The following is a 23,076-nucleotide window of genomic DNA, read 5'->3' as shown; positions in this document are numbered from 1 at the left end:
TGCAATAGAGAAGATTTCAAACCCAAGACAAAGCTCACCGAACTCAAGAGCATGATTAAAAATACTTCTGAATGCATTATTCACAAAAGAGTTGAAAACTTGCGGAAAAATAATTTCGCAGCCTAAAAGAAAGTCAAGTAATAAACATTCTTCAAGAGAATAAGAAAAGCATAAACGTGGCTTTGTTGTAATATAACTTCATGTTGAAACAGATCATGTAGAATGTTAAAAACAAACTGTACACAGGTTTGGCCAAGAGCTCAAACATTCCCTCAAATATTTTAGAAAGATAGTTAGATGCACAACCTAACCAAAAGTAATTCATAAAACTCGGAGAAAAATCAATTGCTTGTTCAAAAGTTCTCAAAGCCCATATTCAAACAAGCGTGTACAACATTTATAGCAAGGAAGAAAGAAGAAGTTAAATTCTCTTTAGAAAAGAAATTCCGAGGTAAAAATTTGCTTACAATCTGGTAAGAAAACAAGTGGTGCGTTACAAACGAACAGGTTCCCATTATACAAGGAAACTTTTCAAACCTTCATTTAAAATAGCGCATGTCAACTTTAAAAAAATTTTGTCAAAAATTGAACAATGGTTTCAATTATAACCAAGCAACTGAAAAATAAGTTTGATTTGGAACTTCTTCACAGAGAATACAATCTGCTTTATAAAATTCAAAACAAGACTCCAAATGTATACTTGAAATCACCATCTCACAACAATATTCAAGAAGATTAGGACGTACTTGAAAAGGAGTCAAGTCATACGAGAAAGGATCATAAATCAAGATAGTTAAAACAAGATCCACTAGGCACGAGTCATCAAACACGCTTTCAATTGATCCAAAAGAATACAAAAGTCATAGGAAAAGAGAACTCAATCATTAGTAATTTTTTAAGGATAAATCTTTGACTAAAAACTCTTGTAAAGACAATGAGAAGGTAAACGATGCACTATTTTGAAATGAATCAAACCAACTCACATAAGAATGAGATTCACAAAATTGGAAAAACCAAGATCAATGGTAATACTCACAAGATGTAAGAGATTAGTTAAAAACAAGGTCAAGCATGACATTCATGGAGATGGAAGGCTTAAGGGAGACTTTAGTCCGTTCGTAAGAAGAAAGCCATGAGTCCAACATTTTCAAAAGAAACAGCAATGGCACAAACAATGGGGTATGCTAAATCAAACTCAATTAAAAAATAAATCAAGTGAAGTTTATCAAACGGAACTCAACCGGAGTAAGCGAAAAATCCTTTCTTTCCAGAATCTTGAAAAATACCCAAATACATAATCAAATAAAGATGTGCATTGGAACTGTAGTAAAATTAGTAGAAAAATCAAATTGTATTTAAAGTAAATGCAGTTCCGCAAACCAGAAAATGTATAGGCGAGATATTAGAAATAAATAGTTGTCAAACTGTATAATAAATCTTCAAGGTTCCACATATAGATAAGTGTATATCTAGTCAACAGCTATTTTTATAAAAATCTCAAAATTGGCTGTGATCACTATCCAATAAGAGAAAAACTGAATCAACAAGTTCTCTAAGAATGGACTCGGAATCCGGAGTTAAAATGCACAACGCAATAGGACAAGTTCAAAGCTATATCAAGAAATACATGAATCAAAAAGGACTCAAACAAAGAAAGAAAGATGCAACAAGGGTTTCAAACAAGAATATGCACTTTAAGATCAAACAAGGATGCATATGAATAGAGGAATAGAGTTGGAAAATCAAACCACCTTTGATGAGCGGATAATTTATACGCTTTTTGGCTTTGTTTTTAGGTAGTTTTTAGTATGATCTAACTACTTTTAGGGATGTTTTCGTTAGTTTTTATGTTAAATTCACATTTCTGGACTTTACTATGAGTTTGTGTGTTTTTCTGTGATTTCAGGTATTTTCTGGCTGAAATTGAGGGACCTGAGCAAAACTCTGATAGAAGGCTGACAAAGGACTGCTGATGTTGTTGGAATCTGACCTCCCTGCACTCGAAATTCTGGAGCTACAAAACTTCAAATAGCACGCTCTCAATGGCGTTGGAAAGTAGACATCCAGAGCTTTCCAAAAATATATAATAGTCTATACTTTATTCGTAATTAGACGATGTAAACTGGCGCTCAACGCCAGTTCCATGCTGCATTCTGGAGTCAAACGCCAGAAACACGTCACGAACCAGAGTTGAACGCCCAAAACACGTTACAACTTGGCATTCAACTCCAAGAGAAGCCTCTGAACGTGTAAAGCTCAAGCTCAGCCCAAGCACACACCAAGTGGGCCCCGAAAGTGGATTTCTGCATTAATTACTTATTTCTGTAAACCCTAGAAGCTAGTTTAGTATAAATAGAACTTTTTACTATTGTACTAGTGTCTAGTCTTTTGACCACATCTTTAGACGTTTAGTTCTTAGACTTTGGGGGCTGGCCATTCAACCATGTTTGGACCATCACTTATGTATTTTCAACGGTGGAGTTTCTACACAGCATAGATTAAGGGTGTGGAGCTCTGCTGTACCTCGAGTTTCAATGCAATTACTACTATTTTCTATTCAATTCAGTTTATTCCTGTTCTAAGATATTCGTTGCACTTCATCATGATGAATGTGATGATCCGTGACACTCATCATCATTCTCACCTATGAACGCGTGACTGACAACCACTTCCGTTCTACCTTAGACCAAACGCATATCTCTTGGATTCCTTAATCAGAATCTTCGTGGTATAAGCTATAATTGTTGGCAGCATTCATGAGAATTCGGAAAGTCTAAACCTTGTCTGTGGTATTCCGAGTAGGATTCAGGGATTGAATGGCTGTGACGAGCTTCAAACTCGCGATTGTTGGGCGTGATGACAAACGCAAAAGAATCAATGGATTCTATTCCGACATGATCGAGAACCGACATATGATTAGCCGTGCTGTGACAAGAGCATTTGGACCTTTTTCACTGAGAGGATGGGATGTAGCCATTGACAACGGTGATGCCCTACATACAGCTTGCTATGGAAAGGAGTAAGAAGGATTGAAGGAAGTCAGTAGGAAAGTAGAGATCCAACAGGGACAAAGCATCTCCATACACTTGTCTAAAATTCTCACCAATGATTTACATAAGTACTTCTATCTTTATTTCTGTTTATTTATTATTATTATTCGAAAATTCCATAACCATTTATTATCCGCCTAACTGAGATTTACAAGATGACCATAGCTTGCTTCATACCAACAATTTCCGTGGGATCGACCTTTACTCACGTAAGGTTTATTACTTGGACGACTCAGTGCACTTGCTGGTTAGTTATGCGAAGTTGTGAAGAAAGTGCTGAGTTAGTAGATGCGTATACCAAGTTGAATGCCATTATTAGAGATCACAATTTCGTGGACCAAGTTTTTGGTGCTGTTGCCGGGGATTGTTCGAGTTTGGACAACTGACGGTTCATCTTGTTGCTCAGATTAGATAATTTTCTTTTCAAAATTTTTTCAAAAATCTTTCAAAAAAATTTTTTTTCTTTGTTTTCGTTTTTCAAAAAAAATAATTTTTGAAAAAAAATATATACAAAAAAATTTAATAAAATCATAAAAATAAAAATATTTTGTGTTTCTTGTTTGAGTCTAGTGTCAATTTTTAAGTTTGGTGTCAATTGCATGTTTTAAAAACTTTGGCATTTTTCGAAAATTCATGCATGTGTTCTTCATGATCTTCAAGTTGTTCTTGGTATGTCTTCTTGTTTGATCTTTAATTTTTCTTTTTTGTGTCTTTTGTTATTTTTCATATGCATTTTTGCATTCATAGTGTCTAAGCATGAAAAATTTCTAAGTTTGGTGTCTTGCATGTTTTCTTTTCTTGAAAATTTTTCAAAAATAAGTCTTGATGTTCATCTTGATCTTCAAAGTGTTCTTGATGTTCATCTTGACATTCATAGTGTTCTTGCATGCATTATATGTTTTGATCTTGCATCTTCATGTTTTGAGTCATTTTTTTATGTTTTTCTCTCTCCTCATTAAAAATTCAAAAACAAAAAATATCTTTTCCTTAATTCTCTCATAAATTTCGAAAATTTGAGTTGACTTAGTCAAATTTTTTTTTTAAAATAAGTTGTTTCTTATAAGTCAAGATAATTTTTCAATTTTAAATATATCTTATCTTTTCAAAAACTTTTGCAAAAATCAATTCTTTTTCATTTTTTTAAGATTTTTGAAAATTTGAAAACATTTTTTAAAATTTTTTTCTTAATTTTATTTCAAATTTTCGAAACTTCACTAACAATTAATGTGATTAATTCAAAAATTTGAAGTTTGTTACTTTCTTGTTAAGAAAGTTCAATCTTTAAATTCTAGAATCATATCTTTTAGTTTCTTGTTAGTCAAGTAATTTATTTTAAATTTTAAAATTCAAATCTTTTTCAACTATATCTTTGCAAATAATATCTTTTTCAAAAAAAATTTGATTTTAAAATATCTTTTCTAACTTCTTATCTTTTCAAAATTGAATTTCAAATCTTTTTCAACTAACTCATTGACTTTTTGTTTGTTTCTTATCTTTTTCAAAACCACCTAACTACTTTTCTCTTTCTAATTTTCGAAAATTCCTCACCCCTTTTCAAAATTCTTTTTAATTAATTAATTGTTTCAATTTTTAATTTTAATTTTATTCCTTCTCTTAATTTTCGAAAATCACTAACTCTTTTTCAAAATTAATTTTTGAATTTCTCCCTCTCTCATCTTATTCTTTTTATTTATTTATTTATTTATTTACTAACACTTCTTTTCATCTCAAGAATTCGAACTCTATCTTCACCTTGTGTTTGGATTCTTGCCTTTTCCTTCTTCTATTCTTTTCTTCTTCTACTAATATAAAGGAATCTCTCTATTGTGGTAAAGAGGATCCCTATTATTATTTTCTGTTCCCTTCTTTTTCATATGAGCAGGAGCAAGGACAAGAACATTCTTGTTGAAGCAGATCCTAAACTTGAAAGGACTCTGAAGAGGAAACTAAGAGAAGCTAAATTACAACAATCTAGAGACAATCTTATAGAAATTTTCGAAAAAGAAGATGACATGGCAGCCGAAAATAATAATGCAAGGAGGATGCTTGGTGATTATACTACACCTACTTCCAAGTTTGATGGAAGAAGCATCTCAATCCCTACCATTGGAGCAAACAATTTTGAGCTGAAACCTCAACTAGTTGCTCTAATGCAACAGAACTGCAAGTTTCATGGACTTCCATCAGAAGATCCCTACTAGTTTTTAACTGAGTTCTTGCAGATCTGTGAGACTGTTAAGACTAATGGAGTGGATCTTGAAGTCTATAGGATCATGATTTTCCCTTTTGCTGTAAGAGACAGAGCTAGAACATGGTTGGATTCACAACCTAAGGATAGCCTGGACTCATGGGATAAGCTGGTCGCGGCCTTCTTGGCTAAGTTCTTTCCTCCTCAAAAGCTGAGCAAGCTTAGAGTGGATGTTCAGACCTTCAAACAAAAAGATGGTGAATCCCTCTATGAAGCTTGGGAAAGATACAAGCAGATGACAAAAAGGTGTCCTTCTGACATGATTTCGGAGTGGACCATTTTGGATATATTCTATTATGGTCTATCTGAGTTCTCTAAGATGTCACTGGACCATTCTACAGGTGGATCCATTCACCTAAAGAAACACGTTACAAACCAGAGTTAAACGCCAAAAACACGTTATAACTAGGAAGTTAAACGCCAAAAACACGTTACAATCCAACATAGTCCCAGATGCAAACACAAATAGGAAGTTCAAGCACAAACAAACAATTACAGCAAGTAGAACAATTAGCAGTTAATCACAAATAGTCACAAAGATAAACCAAGTACAATATGCACACCCAAACAATGTCACATAGATGCATATGATGCATGCCTGTTCCTAGTGGCTGATGATATCATCTGTCGGTTATAGAGCCAACCCGACAAGTCCTGGTAGCTAACCATTGGACCGTTCCTCTGTCGTGCATCCCCAACTCGAGTTATACTCATCATAAACATGATCATAATCATGATCCATATCCATCACCCTCACTGGTGAATATTTACGGGGGCGAGTTCATCCGGGACTTTCACAGTGCCCGACCACACTTACGACATAGGGTCAGTAGAGTCTTAAGTCTTAACCTGGAGCACGTGGTGGCTAGCCACTGCTTTCTCCCACGTAACTCGTGCCTCTGATAGTGGAAGTGCAAATCACAATTATCAATAATTCAGCATATACATGCATTAATTCTCATCCATAGATCAACATCCATCTCAGCCATCTAGCTCACGGTTCAGTCCAGAACCAGCCAATATTCATATCATACAAGCCATTCTGGCTCACGGTTCAATCCAGAACCAGCCAATATTCATATCATACACAGCCATTCCGGCTCACGGTTCAATCCAGAACCAGCCAATATTCATAATCATACACATCCATTCCGGCTCACGGTTTAATCCAAAACCAGCCAATATTTATAATCATACACAGCCATTCCGGCCCATAACAAAACAGCACTTCCACCATTCAACATCATTAAATTCATAAAATCGGCATTTTAGCCATAAATCACTTTTTCTCAATGCATTTCACTTTGAAATCAAGTTTCAACTCTTTTCAGCCTTAGCTTTAAAGATCTAATTTCTCAAATCATCTCAGGCTTATAAGCCAAATTCACTCAAAGTGAGTTCCCTTTTTAAAACAAAGCCGCTCTCGCCATCCTCTTTCCAAAACTTCCAAAACCATGAAAAGTTAAAGATTCATTTTGGGAACATTCAAAATCACCCATCCCACAATGGGATTTTATAACAAAGTTTCTCGGCAGAGTCTCAAGTCTTTAGGAGAGAATAACATAACTCATTTAGCCAAGTTCATTTAAATTCATTAAAAACCTTGGCTTCCTGATTTGAGTAATAAAATAGGATCTAAGCCAAACCGAGTCACGTAATCATTCACTTCTTTCAAATCCGTTTCCTTTACTTAGGCAAAACCAACTTTAACCCCCATGATAAATTCTAGAATGTTTCAACTGTTTAAAATTATTTTAGTCTTGCAAGAATTCAGAATTCAAAGAGTACTTAAAACCTTTCTCAAAACATTTCAAAATGAAACTTGTCAATAGACACTCAGGTTCTTTTAAAGTCATTGAAACTCCTCTAATTGAAACCCTCAAGTCAAATTCAAAGGCATTGCCCTTGTCACAATTAAAATAGCTTTAAAACATAAGTTTCATCTAAATAACTTTCTCCTGAAAGAGATACAATGCCTTTCTTAAGAAGCAAGACTAAATCATAATTTCCTCTTTAGTAATTCATTTCAAAAGCATGAATCATCCTTTTCTTGATAATTCAAATAAAAGAGTAGAAGTCTTTAACTCATTATTTTTTTTCAAACAACATTTCAATAAAGACTCGGATTTTATAGAAATTTCGGTAGCATCTCCCCTAAAACTTGGACTTTGCCACCCGGTTCGGGTCCCAACAAAACCCTTCCACAATCCTTTTCAACAGCCCAAAATCCAAAATCAGTTCAAGGCAAGCCAAAATCCAACAATCATCTCAATTCCATATTTCAAGAAAACCGTTTCAAAATCAAATCATTATCAGCCGAATAAGCTCATTTCTAAAGCTTTAAAGAAACGGTTTAGCAACAATCATTTATCAAACCATATCATTTAAAGCAAACCAGGCTGAATTCAAGAGTGTATTCTATTTTTCACATTCTCAAGAAAATCAACTCAACTCAAATCAATTCCCAACGGATTAAACTCTCTATTAAAGCTTTAAAAGAATCAACTTCAAAAGCATTTCGTTTCACAAACCACACAGTAAACCAACCAACAAACGTTCATAATCAATCGAGACAAATCAAACCATACATAAGGCCGATACAATCACCAAATACACATTTTCTCACATCAATACCCATATGTAATAATTCGAATACACAAAATATAGTTTTTTGAAAAGTGCCCCTACCTCAAAACGCAAATTCCATAATCCAAACGCCTCATAAGTTCTTTTCGCTTCAACTCGAAATCAAAGGCAGCTTCAAAGCACAACCCCACACATTTTCGCAACAGCATAAACAGCTCTAAATTACAACAAACAACCTCAGTTACTAAACTCTAAGAACATTAATATCGTAAAGGCTTTAATAGACGTAGGGACACTAACGCAGGGTTTCAAAAACTGATATACTCACCGAATTAACAAAACAGAACAGCTGCGATTTTGAACCGGCCCTGGCAACAGCTCTGGCGGCGGCCAGAAGCTCTGTTGGATTAACTAGCAAAAACCGCACAGCATCATAACCTTTTCAAAATCCAAAAAGGACAGAAATCACAAATTTAAAACCCTTACCGGCAGAGCGTTCTCCGGCGACAGAGGCAGCCTCAGCTTCAACTACTCACAACAGCAACAACAACCTTAATCGTGACATGCCATAACTCAAACTCAACCCACAACCAAGGAGAAGTTACTGAGTCAAGCGGCGGCATCCCTGGCGGTGTTTCTGATGGCCACAAGACTGCTCCTGACGACTAGAACAGTGGCACGACACCTCCCTCTTTGACGGCGGTAGTTTCGACTGTGGCGGCACCGGTAACGCAAGCGCGACTGGGCACGGTGGCTGAACCCCAGCTCAGCCTCAGATCTCTCTGCCTAGCCTGTTCGATGTGACTGGACGGCCATCTCCTCAACGGCACTGCGGCAAAGCAAATCAGATTGGCGATGGCAGAGGTCACGGCGCGTTCGACGACGACGCAGGCTGGAGGTGCCGGCGGCAGCGGTGGATTCACCTTCTCCCCGCGCACTCCTCCTTCTCCATCAGTAGCTATAGCTCGCGCTCTCTTCTGGTCGCAGTTCTGCCTCTGACGCTATGCAAAGGTGATCGGCGAAGGTGACAATAGCAAAGGGCAACAGCGAATGTGACGGCGGTGTGCCCTGGTGGTGGCGCCGCCCCTTTCTTTCCTCTGGGCTCCTTGTTTCGCGACAAAAAAGGTAGAGACGGCTGGGTGTTAGCGACGCCAACCCGTGGTGGCAGTGGCGTGGCTTGCTCTCTCTCTCTCTCTATCTCCACCCTTGGGCGTGCGACTGCGTTCCCCTCTCTCTCCTCTCTTCCGGCGGACCCCCTTCCCCTGTTTTCCTTTCTATTTCTTTCTTTCTTTCATCTTTGCAGCCGTTGCTGCTACTGGTTGTTAGGGAAGGGTTTTGGTGGCTGTTGGGTTTGAGGGAATGGGTAACCGGGTTAGGATTTTTAGGGTTAGGGGTAGTTTCGCACTTTCAAATAAAATAGGACCAATATAGTAATTAAAAATAGATTTTAAGCCAACAATGAAAAAGCATAAAAATACTATTGGCTCATCAATTTACAAATTATTTTTGATAAAATGTCCAAATCCAATAATCAGAAATAATATACTTAATTTTTTTATTTTCCAAAATAGCAGTATTAATATTTAAAATATTACTTATTTAATCTAAATCATATGAAATCTTTATTATTTCGCAGCTACCAACTTTATAATTCAAATATAGAAAATAATCCAATAATTGTAGAATTGGAAAACAATTATAACTCATCTCAAATTCAGTAAATCAAAACTTGCCTTAATTATCTTTAATAAAATAACTTTTGAAATTAAGGCTATAAATAATCATATGATTTGAGACTTGAACATAAAAAGACTTTTCAAAGGTTCTGGGTCTTACAGACGAGATGCTTTGACAACTTGATTATGTTGACGACGTTAGTAGTAGAACGCTTCGCGGAGAAAATATCGTGCGATTTGAATGTTTGAGGGCGAAAATTTTATTAGGAGGGGAGAATGTAAGACCCGTGATTAAACCGACTATTTAGATAATATAAAATGATAATTTAATTGTCCAAAATAGGTTCAAAAATATAAAAATATTCTTTTTAAAGTGAAAAGGTGAAATTTGAATTAAATGAATTTTTCTGAGTTGGAAAATGTATCTTTTGCGAAAGATTTTTGTAAAAACATGTACCGGTGCTTAAGCTGGCAGTACCGGCTCTAGTCTGTCCGGTCCCGTGTTTTGAGAAAAATAAGATTTTGAAAATTGATTTATTGTTTTGAAAGGACAAAAATAATTTAAAATTAAAAACCGGATGCTAATTTTAAAAGTTTTGACCCAAAGTGGGCCAAATGGACCTAAAATGCTAACGGGTTGGACCGGGCCCAAACTGGGCCCAATACCCACATATATATGCTCATTAATTGAGCTTTTAGTTCATTTTCATCGTCAAAGAGAGAGAGAAACGCGGATTAAGAGAAAAGGGAGAAGAAAAAGGGTGTCACTATTTATTGTCACTTTCCGAGAGCCATAACTTGAGCTACGGTGCTCCGATTGACGAGTCATTTACGGCTACACGAAGCTCTCATCGAGATCTTCATTTTTAGATAAGATTTGTTGGTAAAAAATCGAAACTCAAGCCCTATTTTTCATCCCTAATAATTCTGCATTTTTGGGTTTGATTTTTGAGTAAATTTTGTGATTTTGATTGTTTATGTGATCTCTAATAGCGGATAATTGTTAGGTTTACCCCTAATCTCATTGGGTAAGGTAAGGTCTCACTAAATCCTTGTGTTTCGTTATTTTCGTAAACCCTAAGATTAATGTTGGTATGTTATATGTGTATGGCTTGATAGTTGGTGAGTTTTGGAAGTAGTGTTGGTGCTTGAGGCTTGTTGATCTTGTTGGAATCAAGCTTTTGGTGTTTTGCGCATATTGAAAATCGGCCAAGGTATGGTTTCGGTTCTCTTTATGTAATATGTAATGTTTTTAGACACTTAGACTAGTTGAATTTAAGATATGATTGAATTAAATAAATGGTGGATTGGATTATGTTTATGGCATGTGAATTGTGATGAAGATTTTATGAGTTGTGTATGTTAGAGTTTGATTATGATATTAATGAGAAAATTGATGATTGGTATTGTTGATGGGAATGGATAGAAGTTGTAGTAGTGTTGTGTAGAAGGAATTGGAATAATAATGATGATGACTATATAATTTGATGATGAATGATGATAATTGGGTATATGGCTTGTATATGGAATAATATTATTGTCATTGGGGTTATAGAATGAATTGAGGAATGGAATTGTTTTGGGTACTGTTACCATGCTGAGAACCTCCGGCTCTCATACTATATCTTGTTGATTTTTAGATGCAGGTCATAATTCACCTTGGTGAAATTGCGGACATGGTGACAGAGTGGAGTATGGTTTCTTCCTTGTTTATTTCTGTTTTATTTTGTTGTAGTACTTTTTCTCACCTTTTTATTTTAGACTTTATAGCCTTGGAGGCTTGATTTCAGAGATAAGTTGTATAAGCTATTGTACACTTTTAAAACTTTTTGTATTTCAGTTTGGCTAGCCAGTCTAAACTCCGCAGGTTGTGACTAGTTCTCTTTTTGTATATCATACTTATATATATATATATATATATATATATATATATATATATATATATATCTTATTTATTTTAATTATTACCTTGTGTATCCTGTAACTATCTAGAAGGTTTTATATATATTATGTCTTGTTATGTCCGTGCCTATGCGTTTTAGTTATCATGTGTGAACCCTTCGCGTTTCGTAATTTTTCTTTAAGCGACTTTGAGCTTTATTCCTTCATCGGGCTTCTAGTTATATAAATTTTTGGACATATATTATATATTAAAAGATTTAGGACTGTCGTGGAACTTCGTTATCCTTCGCTTTACGGCTAGAGGTAACGCTTAGGGTAACGGGGTGTTACAGTGACACTCTCTGGAACGCACAAGATGGCGACGCTCTCCGTAACGCACAAGACGGCGAGGCTCTTTGACGCAATGACGTTCTCATCGGTTGGGTGAGGCGCGGGCGAAAGCTGTGGTGAGCTTAGCAGGGCGTTGTGGAGGAAGCTTTGTCTTCTTTACCGGAAAGAAGAGGCGATATTGAAAAAAAGAGAGGGAGATACAAACACAGAGAAGGAATATGAAGGTTTTGGGTGAAATACCCAGCAAACTAAAGAATTAAGTGAGTTTTTTTAGTATTTTTTAGATTTTTTAATTTTTTTTATGAATGTTTGATTAGAGTTGATGGAGAGATAAATAATTTTGTTAAATGTGTTTTTGTTTTTATTTTTTAGATTATTTAAATTTTAAAACGGTAAAATTAAATAATTCGATTAATTTAAAAGAGTAACTTTTGTCTAACATATAAAAAAGAATATTTAAGTCTTTTAAAAAATTAAATAAAAAATAATTTTTATTTTTATTAAATTATAAGGATATTTTAGTAAAATTAATGATATGATATATATTTTTTGAAAAAAATCTAATGCTGACGTGAAAAATAAATTTCACATGACTTGTTATTATTTATCCATAATTTAAATATATCGGTACGTATAAATTTATTATCGTACTGAAGCAGACACCTTATAATTAGGTTAGGTCTTTTTACATACATGTGTTATAAGCATATTAGGTATGAATATGTAATAAATTTGGGTTAAAATAAAAAAATAAGCTACTTATTTATTTGGATAAAAAATCTAAATAAACTAAGGAGTCACCAATATTATACAATAGTTTCAAATCAAAAAACGTTACGTGTATGTCTTTAGGGACGGATCTAGAAATCTAAGAGTGAGATCGAAAATTAAAATCTTGTATAATCAAATATAATATAATGTTATATATTTGATAATAGATATAGTTATAATTAAGTTTTTAGTTAAAAAATTAATAAATACTTGTCAAATAAAAGAATTATCTCAATGTTTATAATTTTTTTATAATTTTTTTATAATTTTATATTTAATAAAATATAAAATTATCTATTTTTAAATATTTTATTAATTAATTTACTTTAATTTATTAAGTATTTATGTGACAGTGAATTATATTTTTATGTTTCATATTATTAAAAAAATATGACATAAAATAATATAAATTAATTACATAAACAATTTTATTATGTGAATTTAAAATATATTAAAGTATTTTTATATAATAATAGAGATAAAAATTAATAAAAAAATAATAAAACAAATAGCTAAATAAAATTAAAAAAATAATATTATTATAAATAGTATTAAAGTATTTTTTATATGATTCTAGATGTTAAAATCAATTTTAAAAAAACATAAAAATAATTCTAAATCAAATAAAAAATACAAATAATATAAATACGTGTAAAGAAATTTGAACCCTAATACATAAAGAATACCAACTCTTTTTATCATTATATTATTATTTAAGTTTTACTCTATATAACGTATCTATTATAGTAATATATGAGTTTAAAATAAATTTGTTGGGTGGGCCAAAGCCACTACATATTTATCCCCTTAAATCCGTCTCTATATGTTTTTAAGCATAAATTTATGTAAATTGAATTGACTAAATTTGATTTAGCTTCTCTGGTATTAAATCGAATCAGTTTGATTCGAATTAGTAAGAATAAAGGTAAATCGAAATGAGTAGCTTTGATTTATGAATAAATGCATTTCTATCCATGTAAATCGAATTAGGTTCTTTTGATTTATTCTATAGATTTGGTCATTGGTCAATCGAATGAGAAGGCTTCGATTTACATACAAAGGCATGAAGACATAAATCAAATTCACTGACTATCTTATTATATACTTACGTGTATATATAATTATATGAGTATTTTATTTAAAATAAATGCAAAATAATTTAAATTTCATAAAATACTCTTCGTCCATTTTTTTTAATTTATCTTTCATAAATATTTTAAAAAAGTCTCATGAATATTTTGTTAATTCATTTTTTTTAAACTGCTTTGTATGAAATAAAATAATTGTTTTAATTTTTAAATTATTAATTATATAAAAAATATTATATTTAAAATTTGAGTACATAAATATTTATATTTAAATTTAATCATATTTTTTCTTTTTAAATAATTTTGTAATGGATAATATTTTTTTTATTATTTTATGTTTTCTTGTGTGCTTGCTATAAAAAAATTTAAATTTTTTATTTGTAATAACAGTAACAATTTAATGAAATGTTAAGTTATGAAAATTTTTTAAATAAAATTTTTGAAATAAGATCAAAGATAAATTTTTAACATCTTATATAATTATATATATTAAAAAAGAGATTGTTTTATTCAAATATAATAACTCATAATTTTAGTTCTATGAAAACATCATTATACAAGGCTGATGCCAGGGCATTTTGGCCAGTTTCACTGACCTTTTCTTTACTATTTTTAGGTATTATCATACATTTTCTTAGGAAATAAGTTAGTTTTGGGCAGATATTCACTCAGACCTTGATTCAAGCATACATTGTGCATTTTATATTATTTCATGAGGATTTTGCATGATTTTAATGACAAAATTGTATATTGCATTACCCATGACGTGGACTAGAACTTTGATGCACTCCATTGCTTGATTTCAGGACCAAAGGAAGCAAGGAATGGGAGGTAACTTGCAAAGTTAAGGAGAAAAGTGATTGCCAAAAACACTCTCAAAAGCCATCAATGCCCACGTTAAAGAGTCACGTTAACTAAGTTAACGTGAACTCTAACATGGAGAAGAGAAGTTAAGCCAACGTTGGTGACACTTAACATTGTCACTAACGTTGGCAATTGCTCACAAATGGCCACGTTAGAAACCTAGTTAACATGGCCTCTAACGTTAAAGGGGGAAGAGAAACCAACGTTAGTGACACTCAACATTGTCACTAACGTTGGCCTAAGGTGCAAAGAGCCACGTTAACTTGGTTAACGTGGGAGCTAACGTAAGAGATGGAGAGTTGTCGACAACGTTAGTGACACTCAACATTGTCACTAACGTTGGAGCAACCACACAACCCCCAAGAGCCACGTTAACCTCCACGTTAACTTGGTTAACGTGGAAGCTAACGATGAGGAATGAAGAATGAGCCAACGTTAGTGACACTCAACATTGTCACTAACGTTGGGATGGCTAAGAATGGCCACGTTAGAAGCCACGTTAACCCAATTAACGTGGATTCTAACGTGAGACCTAGGGGCACACTTGAACGTTAGTGACAATGTTGAGTGTCACTAACGTTCTCGAAGGTTGGCAAAAGCCACGTTAGAAGCCACGTTAACCTAGTTAACGTGAGCTTTAACGTGAAGCAAGAAGGGGCACACTTGAACGTTAGTGACAATGTTGAGTGTCACTAACATTCTCGAAGGCTAACAAGGCAACGTTAAAAGCCACGTTAACCCAGTTAACGTGGGCTTTAACGTGAGGCAAAGGGGTGCATGGCAACGTTAGTGACAATGTTAAGTGTCACTAACGTTCTCGAACTTGTATTTTTACTAAATGTTAAACACCCCTAACGTCTTGAGCTAAAGTCTCTGCCCACTTCACACTTTCTCTCTGCAAGTAAGCCAAGCCCAATTGAAGAAAGGAACTGCTTCAAGCTCAAAGATCCAGAGGCCCAAGACTTGAAGAGCTAACTAGAAGCTGAGAAGAGTAGTATATATAGGAGTAGTTTTGAAATAGAGAGGGAGCTTTTGGGAGGAGCTAGGAAAGAGAACTACTCTTTGTATTTACTTTCTTTGAAATTCTAGCTTTATCATGTATTCTCCATCTTTGATTTTGATTTCTAGAGCTATGAACAATTAAACCCCTTTCATTGGGTTAGGGAGCTCTGTTGTAATTTGATGGATCAATACTAATTTTCTTATTCTTCTTCTATCTTTCCTTTTGATTTTACTTGAAAGCCTTCGATCTTCATCCAATTGGATAGTGATCTTGGAAAAGAAGCTATTCAAACATGGATCTCTTCGGATCCTTGAAAGAGGAATGAAGAGATTAGCTAGAAATGCTTTCTCATGCTGGACCAAATTGAGTGTGGATGGGTATGTGGCTATAACCCTCTAAGCATTTGATTTGGGAAGTGCATGTGGTATAATCAGTGACCACACTTCATCTCTTCTCATGAGCAATTGACCAAGGAATTGGCTATTGATCAAGATTTGAGAGATTGAATTGCAAGAAATTGTGATTCAATCACTTAAGATTGCCAAGGAGATCAATGAGTGCATTGATTGAGGAAGAGATGAAAATGAAATTGATCCGGAGAATGCAACATCTCCTAAACCCAATGAACTCCCCATTTCTGATCTTACCCATTCTCTTTATTTTCTGCAATTTACTTTTATGAGCAATTCTCCCATTCCCATTTACAATTCTGCTATTTACTTTCAGTCATTTACTTTCTCGCCATTTTAATTTCTGCAATTATCAACTCTATTCATGGATTCGCTCAACTAGATCATTCCTCTAATTAAAGTTGCTCGATCAATCAATCCCTGTGGGATTCAACCTCACTCTATTGTGAGTTTTTACTTGACGACAAATTCGGTACACTTGCCGAATGGGAATTTGTTGAGAGACAAGTTTTACCCCGATCAAGTTTATGGCGCCGTTGCCGGGGATTGATTGTGCATCGACAATGATTACATTAGAGGATCACTAGATTGAGCATTTGTATTTTGTTTGATTTAATTTTCTGTTTGGTTAATTTGCTTTCCGTCTTAGTTTAAGTCTTCCCCTCCCCTGTTTCTTAGTTTTTTGATGAGCGGATAATTTGTACGCTTTTTGGCATTGTTTTTAGTATGTTTTTAGTAGTTTGAGTTGAGTTTTTAGTACATTTTTATTAGTTTTTAGTTAAAATTCACTTTTCTGGACTTTACTATGAGTTTGTGTGTTTTTCTGTGATTTCAGGTATTTTCTGGCTGAAATTGAGGGACCTGAGCAAAAATCTGATTCAGAGACTGAAAAGGACTGCAGATGCTGTTGGATTCTGATCCCCCTGCACTCGAAGTGGATTTTCTGGAGCTACAGAAGCCCAATTGGCGCGCTCTCAACGGCGTTGGAAAGTAGACATCCTGGGCTTTCCAGCAATATATGATAGTCCATACTTTGCCCAAGATTTGATGGCCCAAACCGGCGTTCAAAGTCACCCTCAGAAATTCCAGCGTTAAACGCCGGAACTGGCACCTAAATGGGAGTTAAACGCCCAAACTGGCATAAAAGCTGGCGTTTAACTCCAAGAAGAGTCTCTACACGAAAATGCTTCATTGCTCAGCCCAAGCACACACCAAGTGGGCCCGGAAGTGGATTTTTATGTCATTTACTCATCTCTGTACACCCTAGGCTACTAATTCTCTATATATAGGACCTTTTACTATTGTATTATCATCTTGGTTCTTCTGGTTCCCTCTCTGGGACCGAAACCAATGATCACTTTTGTTCTTATGTATTTTCAACGGTGGAGTTTCTACACACCATAGATTAAGGTGTGGAGCTCTGCTGTACCTCGAGTATTAATGCAATTACTATTGTTCTTCTATTCAATTCCGCTTGTTCTTGTTCTAAGATATCACTTGTTCTTCAACTTGATGAATGTGATGATCCGTGACACTCATCATCATTCTCACCCATGAACAAAGTGACTGACAACCACTCTTGTTCTACAAGCATAAGAGGCTCTAGTGAATATCTCTTGGATTCTTTAACCGGAATCTTCGTGGTATAGGCGAGAATTGATGGCAGCATTCAAGAGAATCCGGAAGGTCTAACCTTGTCTGTGGTATTCTGAGTAGGATTCAATGATTGAATGACTGTGACGTGCTTCAAACTCCTGAGGGCGGGGCGTTAGTGACAGACGCAAAAGAATCACTGGATTCTATTCCGGCCTGATTGAGAACCGACAGATGAATTCCGCTATGCTGTGACAGAGCATATGCAATCGCTTTCACTGAGAGGATGGGAGGTAGCCACTGACAACGGTGAAACCCTTGCTTAAGCTTGCCATGGAAAGGAGTAAGAAGGATTGGATGAAGACAGTAGGAAAGCAGAGAGACGGAAGGGAAGGCATCTTCATGCGCTTATCTGAAGTTCCTACCAATGAATTACATAAGTATCACTATCTTTACCTTTATGTTATTTTCGTTCATCACCATATACATTTGAGTTTGCCTGACTAAGATTTACAAGATGACCATAGCTTGCTTCAATACTAACAATCTCCGTGGGATCGACCCTTACTCGCGTAAGGTTTATTACTTGGACGACCCAGTGCACTTGCTGGTTAGTTGTGCGAAGTTGTGTAATGCCATGGTATTGAGCCACCAAGTTTTTGGGGTTCATGACCGGGGATTATGAGAGTTGTGAAAAAGTATTGTTCACAATTTCGCGCACCAAGTTTTTGGCGCCGTTGCCGGGGATTGTTCTAGTTTTGAGCAAGCTTTTGGTAACATCAGTGCCAAGATCCGGCAACAACATCAAGTTTTTGGTGTTATTGCCGGGGATTGTTCTAGTTTGGACAACTGACGGTTCATCTTGTTGCTTAGATTAGGTATTTTTTTTTCTTCAGAGTTCTTAAGAATGAATTCTAGTGTTTCAATGTGATGTTCTTATCATCACCAAAGCTGATTGATCCTCATCAATTTAGCTCTTGAATGCAATGTCCTGCTGAAGCTTGGTCGGCCATGTCTAATTTCTTTAGACTAAAGCTTTAGACTAACATTGCATGATTCCTGGAATTCTCATTAAGAATTTTGATACCTTTTTCCACTTAATTTTCGAAAAACACAAAAAAATTACAAAATCATAAAATCCAAAAATTTCTTGTTTGAGTCTAGTATCTCATCTTAAGTTTGGTGTCAATTACATGTTTTTGTCCTTTTTGCATTCATGCATGTGTCTTCATTAATCTTCAAGTTGTTCTTGATGATTTTATTACTATGATTTTTAATTCTCTTGACTTGAGTGTTTATGTGTCTCATATGCATTTTTATTAAGTGTCAGTAATATACAAACTGCTAAGTTTGGTGTCTTGCATGCATTGTTATTTGATTTTAGTTGCATTTTGATTATTCCTTATCATTAAAAATCCAAAAATATTTTTAATTTGTGTCTTTTCAAGTCAATAATACAGAGAATTGAAGACTCATAACATACAGCAGAGGAATTACACAGAAAAAGCTGGGCGTTCAAAACGCCCAGTGAAGAAGGACAGACTGGCGTTTAAACGCCAGCCAGGGTGCCTGGTTGGGCGTTTAACGCCCAAAAAGGTAGTGCATTGGGCGTTAAACGCCAGAATGTGCACCATTCTGGGCGTTTAACGCCAGGATGGCAAAGGGGGGAAGATTTTGTTTTCAAAATCAATTTTTTTCAAGTTTTCAAAGTTTTTCAAAATCAAATCTTTTTCAAATCATATCTTTTCAATCAAATGTTTTCAAAATCAATTTCTTTCCTTTTTCAAAGATACTTACTAACAATTAATGATTTGATTGAACATTTTTTGCCTTTTCTGTTGAGGAAGGTTTTATGTTTGAATCATATCTTTTCTTGTTAGGCAAGTCATTAATTTTTAAAATCATATCTTTTCAAATTGTTTTCAAATCATATCTTTTAAAATTGTTTTCAAATCATATCTTTTTAATCACATCTTTTTCAAAATAAGTTTTCAATCAAATCTTTTTAATTTCTAATTTCAAAATCTTTTTCAAAAATCACTTGATTTCTTTTCCACTCTTATTTTCGAAAATCAATTAAGTGTTTTTCAAAATGTTTTCAAAATCTTTTACTTAAATTTTCGAAAATTACTTCCCTTCTTCTCACATCCTTCTATTTATGGACTAACACTATTCCTTAATGCAAAATTCGAACTCCATCTTCTTTGATAAGTTCGAATTTTCTACCTCTGTCTTCCATTTTTCTTCCTCTGACACCTCAAGGAATCTCTATACTGTGACATAGAGGATTCCATATTTTCTTGTTCTCTTCTCTTTCATATGAGCAGGAGCAGAGACAAAGGCATTCTTGTTGAAGCTAACCCTGAGCCTCAAAGGACCTTGAAGCGAAAGCTAAGAGAAGCTAAAGCACAAATCTCTATGAACGGAGGTGGTTGTCAGGCACACGTTCATAGTTGAGGACCTAACAGAAATTTTCAAGGAAGAAGAAGCCATGGCAGCCGAAAACAACAACAATGCAAGGAAGGTGCTGGGTGACTTTACTGCACCTACTCCTGATTTCTATGGGAGAAGCATCTCTATCCTTGCCATTGGAGCAAACAACTTTGAGCTTAAGCCTCAATTAGTTTCTCTAATGCAACAGAATTGCAAGTTCCATGGACTTCCACTGGAAGATCCTCATCAGTTTTTAGCTGAGTTCTTGCAAATCTGTGACACTGTCAAGACTAATGGGGTTGACCCTGAGGTCTATAGACTAATGCTATTCCCTTTTGCTGTAAGAGACAGAGCTAGAACATGGTTGGATTCCCAACCCAAAGAAAGCCTGGACTCTTGGGAAAAGCTAGTCAATGCCTTCTTGGCAAAGTTCTTTCCACCTCAAAAATTGAGTAAGCTTAGAGTGGAAGTCCAAACCTTCAGACAGAAGGAAGGAGAATCCCTCTATGAGGCTTGGGAAAGATACAAACAATTGATCAGAAAGTGTCCCACTGATATGCTTTCTGAATGGAGCATCATAGGTATTTTCTATGATGGTCTCTCTGAACTGTCCAAGATGTCTTTGGATAGCTCTTCTGGAGGATCTCTTCATCTGAAGAAGACGCCTACTGAAGCTCAAGAACTGATTGAAATGGTTGCAAATAACCAATTCATGTACACTTCTGAAAGAAATCTTGTGAACAATGGGACTAGTCAGAAGAAAGGAGTTCTTGAGATTGACACTCTGAATGCCATATTGGCTCAGAACAAAATATTGACTCAACAAGTCAATATGATTTCTCAAAGTCTGTCTGGAATGCAAAATGCACCAAGCAGTACTAAGGAGGCTTCATCTGAGGAAGAAGCCTATGATCCTGAGAACCCTTCAATAGAAGAGGTGAATTACATGGGAGAACCCTATGGAAACACCTATAATCCTTCATGGAGGAATCATCCAAATCTTTCATGGAAGGATCAACAGAGACCTCAACAAGGTTTCAATAACAATAATGGTGGAAGAAACAGGTTTAGCAATAGCAAACCTTTTCCATCATCTTCTCAGCAACAGACAGAGAGTTCTAAGCAGAATACCTCTGACTTAGCAACCATGGTCTCTGATCTAATCAAAACCACTCAAAGTTTCATGACTGAAACTAGGTCCTCCATTAGAAATTTGGAAGGACAAGTGGGTCAGCTGAGCAAGAAAGTTACTGAACTCCCTCCTAGTACTCTCCCAAGCAATACAGAAGAAAATCCAAAAGGAGAGTGCAAGGCCATCAACTTGGCCGAATTTTGGGAGGAAGAAGAGGCAGTGAACGCCACTGAGGAAGACCTCACTGGGCGTCCACTGGCCTCCAATGAGTTCCCCAATGAGGAACCATGGGAATCTGAGGCTCAAAATGAGACCATAGAGATTCCATTGGACTTACTTCTGCCATTCATGAGCTCTGATGAGTATTCTTCCTCTGAAGAGGATGAGTATGTCACTGAGGAGCAAGTTGCTAAATACCTTGGAGCAATCATGAAGCTGAATGACAAGTTATTTGGAAATGAGACTTGGGAGGATGAACCCCCTTTGCTCACCAAAGAACTGGATGACTTGTCTAGGCAGAAACTGCCTCAAAAGAGGCAGGATCCTGGGAAGTTTTCTATACCTTGTACCATAGGCACCATGACCTTCAAGAAGGCCTTGTGTGACTTAGGGTCAAGTGTAAACCTCATGCCCCTCTCTGTAATGGAGAAGCTAGGGATCTTTGAGGTGCAAGCTGCAAAAATCTCACTAGAGATGGCAGACAACTCAAGAAAACAAGCCTATGGACTTGTAGAGGATGTTCTTGTTAAAGTTGAAGACCATTACATCCCTACTGATTTCATAGTCCTAGAGACTGGGAAGTGCATGGATGAATCCATCATCCTTGGCAGACCCTTCCTAGCCACAACAAAGGCTGTGATTGATGTTGATAGAGGAGAGTTGATCATTCAAGTGAATGAAGAATCCTTGGTGTTTAAGGCCCAAGGGTATCCCTCTGTCATCATGGAGAGGAAGCATGAAGAGCTTCTCTCAAAACAGAGTCAAACAGAGCCCCCACAGTCAAACTCTAAGTTTGGTGTTGGGAGGCCACAACCAAACTCTAAGTTTGGTGTTGAACCCCCACATTCAAACTCTAAGTTTGGTGTTGGGAAGTTCCAACACGGTTCTGAGCATTTCTGAGGCTCCATGAGAGTCCTCTGTCAAGCTAGTGACAATAAAGAAGCGCTTGTTGGGAGGCAACCCAATGTTTTATAATTAATCATTTTCTTTTGTTATTTTATCTTTTTTGTAGGTTGATGATCATAAGAAGTCACAAAATCCATAAAAAAAGCAAAAACAGAATGAAAAACAGGAAGAAAAACAGCACACCCTGGAGGAAGAACTCACTGGCGTTTAAACGCCAGTGAGGCTAGCAGTTGGGCGTTTAACGCCCAGTCTGGCACCATTCTGGGCGTTTAACGCCAGAAAGGGGCACCAGACTGGCGTTAAACGCCAGGAAAGGGCAAGAACCTGGCGTTAAACGCCAGAAATGGGCACCAGCCCGGCGTTTAACGCCAGAATTGGCTCAAAACGTGTTTTTGAGTGCCATTTGGTGCAGGGATGACTTTTCCTTGACACCTAAGGATCTGTGGACCCCACAGGATCCCCACCAACCCCACCACCCTCTCTCTTCTTCACCCATTCACCAATCACCTCAACACCTCTTCCCCAAAAACCCCTCACCTATCAAATCCCATCTTTCTCTTCACCACCCACATCCATCCTTCAATTTCTCACACCCTAAACACTACTTCTCCCCCTTTTGGCCGAACCACAAGCCATCTCCCTCTCCTCCATTTCTTCTTCTTCTACTCTCTTCTTTCTTCTTTTGCTCGAGGACGAGCAAACCTTTTAAGTTTGGTGTGGTAAAAGCGTTGCTTTTCGTTTTTCCATAACCATTTATGGCATCTAAAGCCAGTTCAACTGAGAAGGCATGACCTCAAGCCCATCACTAAGAAGAGGATGGAGCACACATGAAATCCCTGAGATACCTCAAGGGATGCACTTTTCT

General features: G+C 35.8%; 1 non-coding gene across 1 annotated transcript; it reads right to left on the bottom strand.

The window, feature by feature from the left end:
* Window positions 1-5,455: 5,455 nt before the first annotated feature.
* On the bottom strand, window positions 5,456-5,564 carry LOC112718886 (small nucleolar RNA R71). The gene has a single exon (XR_003161213.1). It is a non-coding gene; the product is annotated as a small nucleolar RNA R71 (small nucleolar RNA).
* Window positions 5,565-23,076: the final 17,512 nt, after the last annotated feature.

This window comes from Arachis hypogaea, chromosome 10 (assembly GCF_003086295.3).
Source record: "Arachis hypogaea cultivar Tifrunner chromosome 10, arahy.Tifrunner.gnm2.J5K5, whole genome shotgun sequence".
NCBI classification, from domain to species: domain Eukaryota; kingdom Viridiplantae; phylum Streptophyta; class Magnoliopsida; order Fabales; family Fabaceae; genus Arachis; species Arachis hypogaea.
The sequence above is the reverse complement of the archived record's forward strand: the minus strand, read 5'-3'. Positions and strand labels throughout refer to the sequence as shown.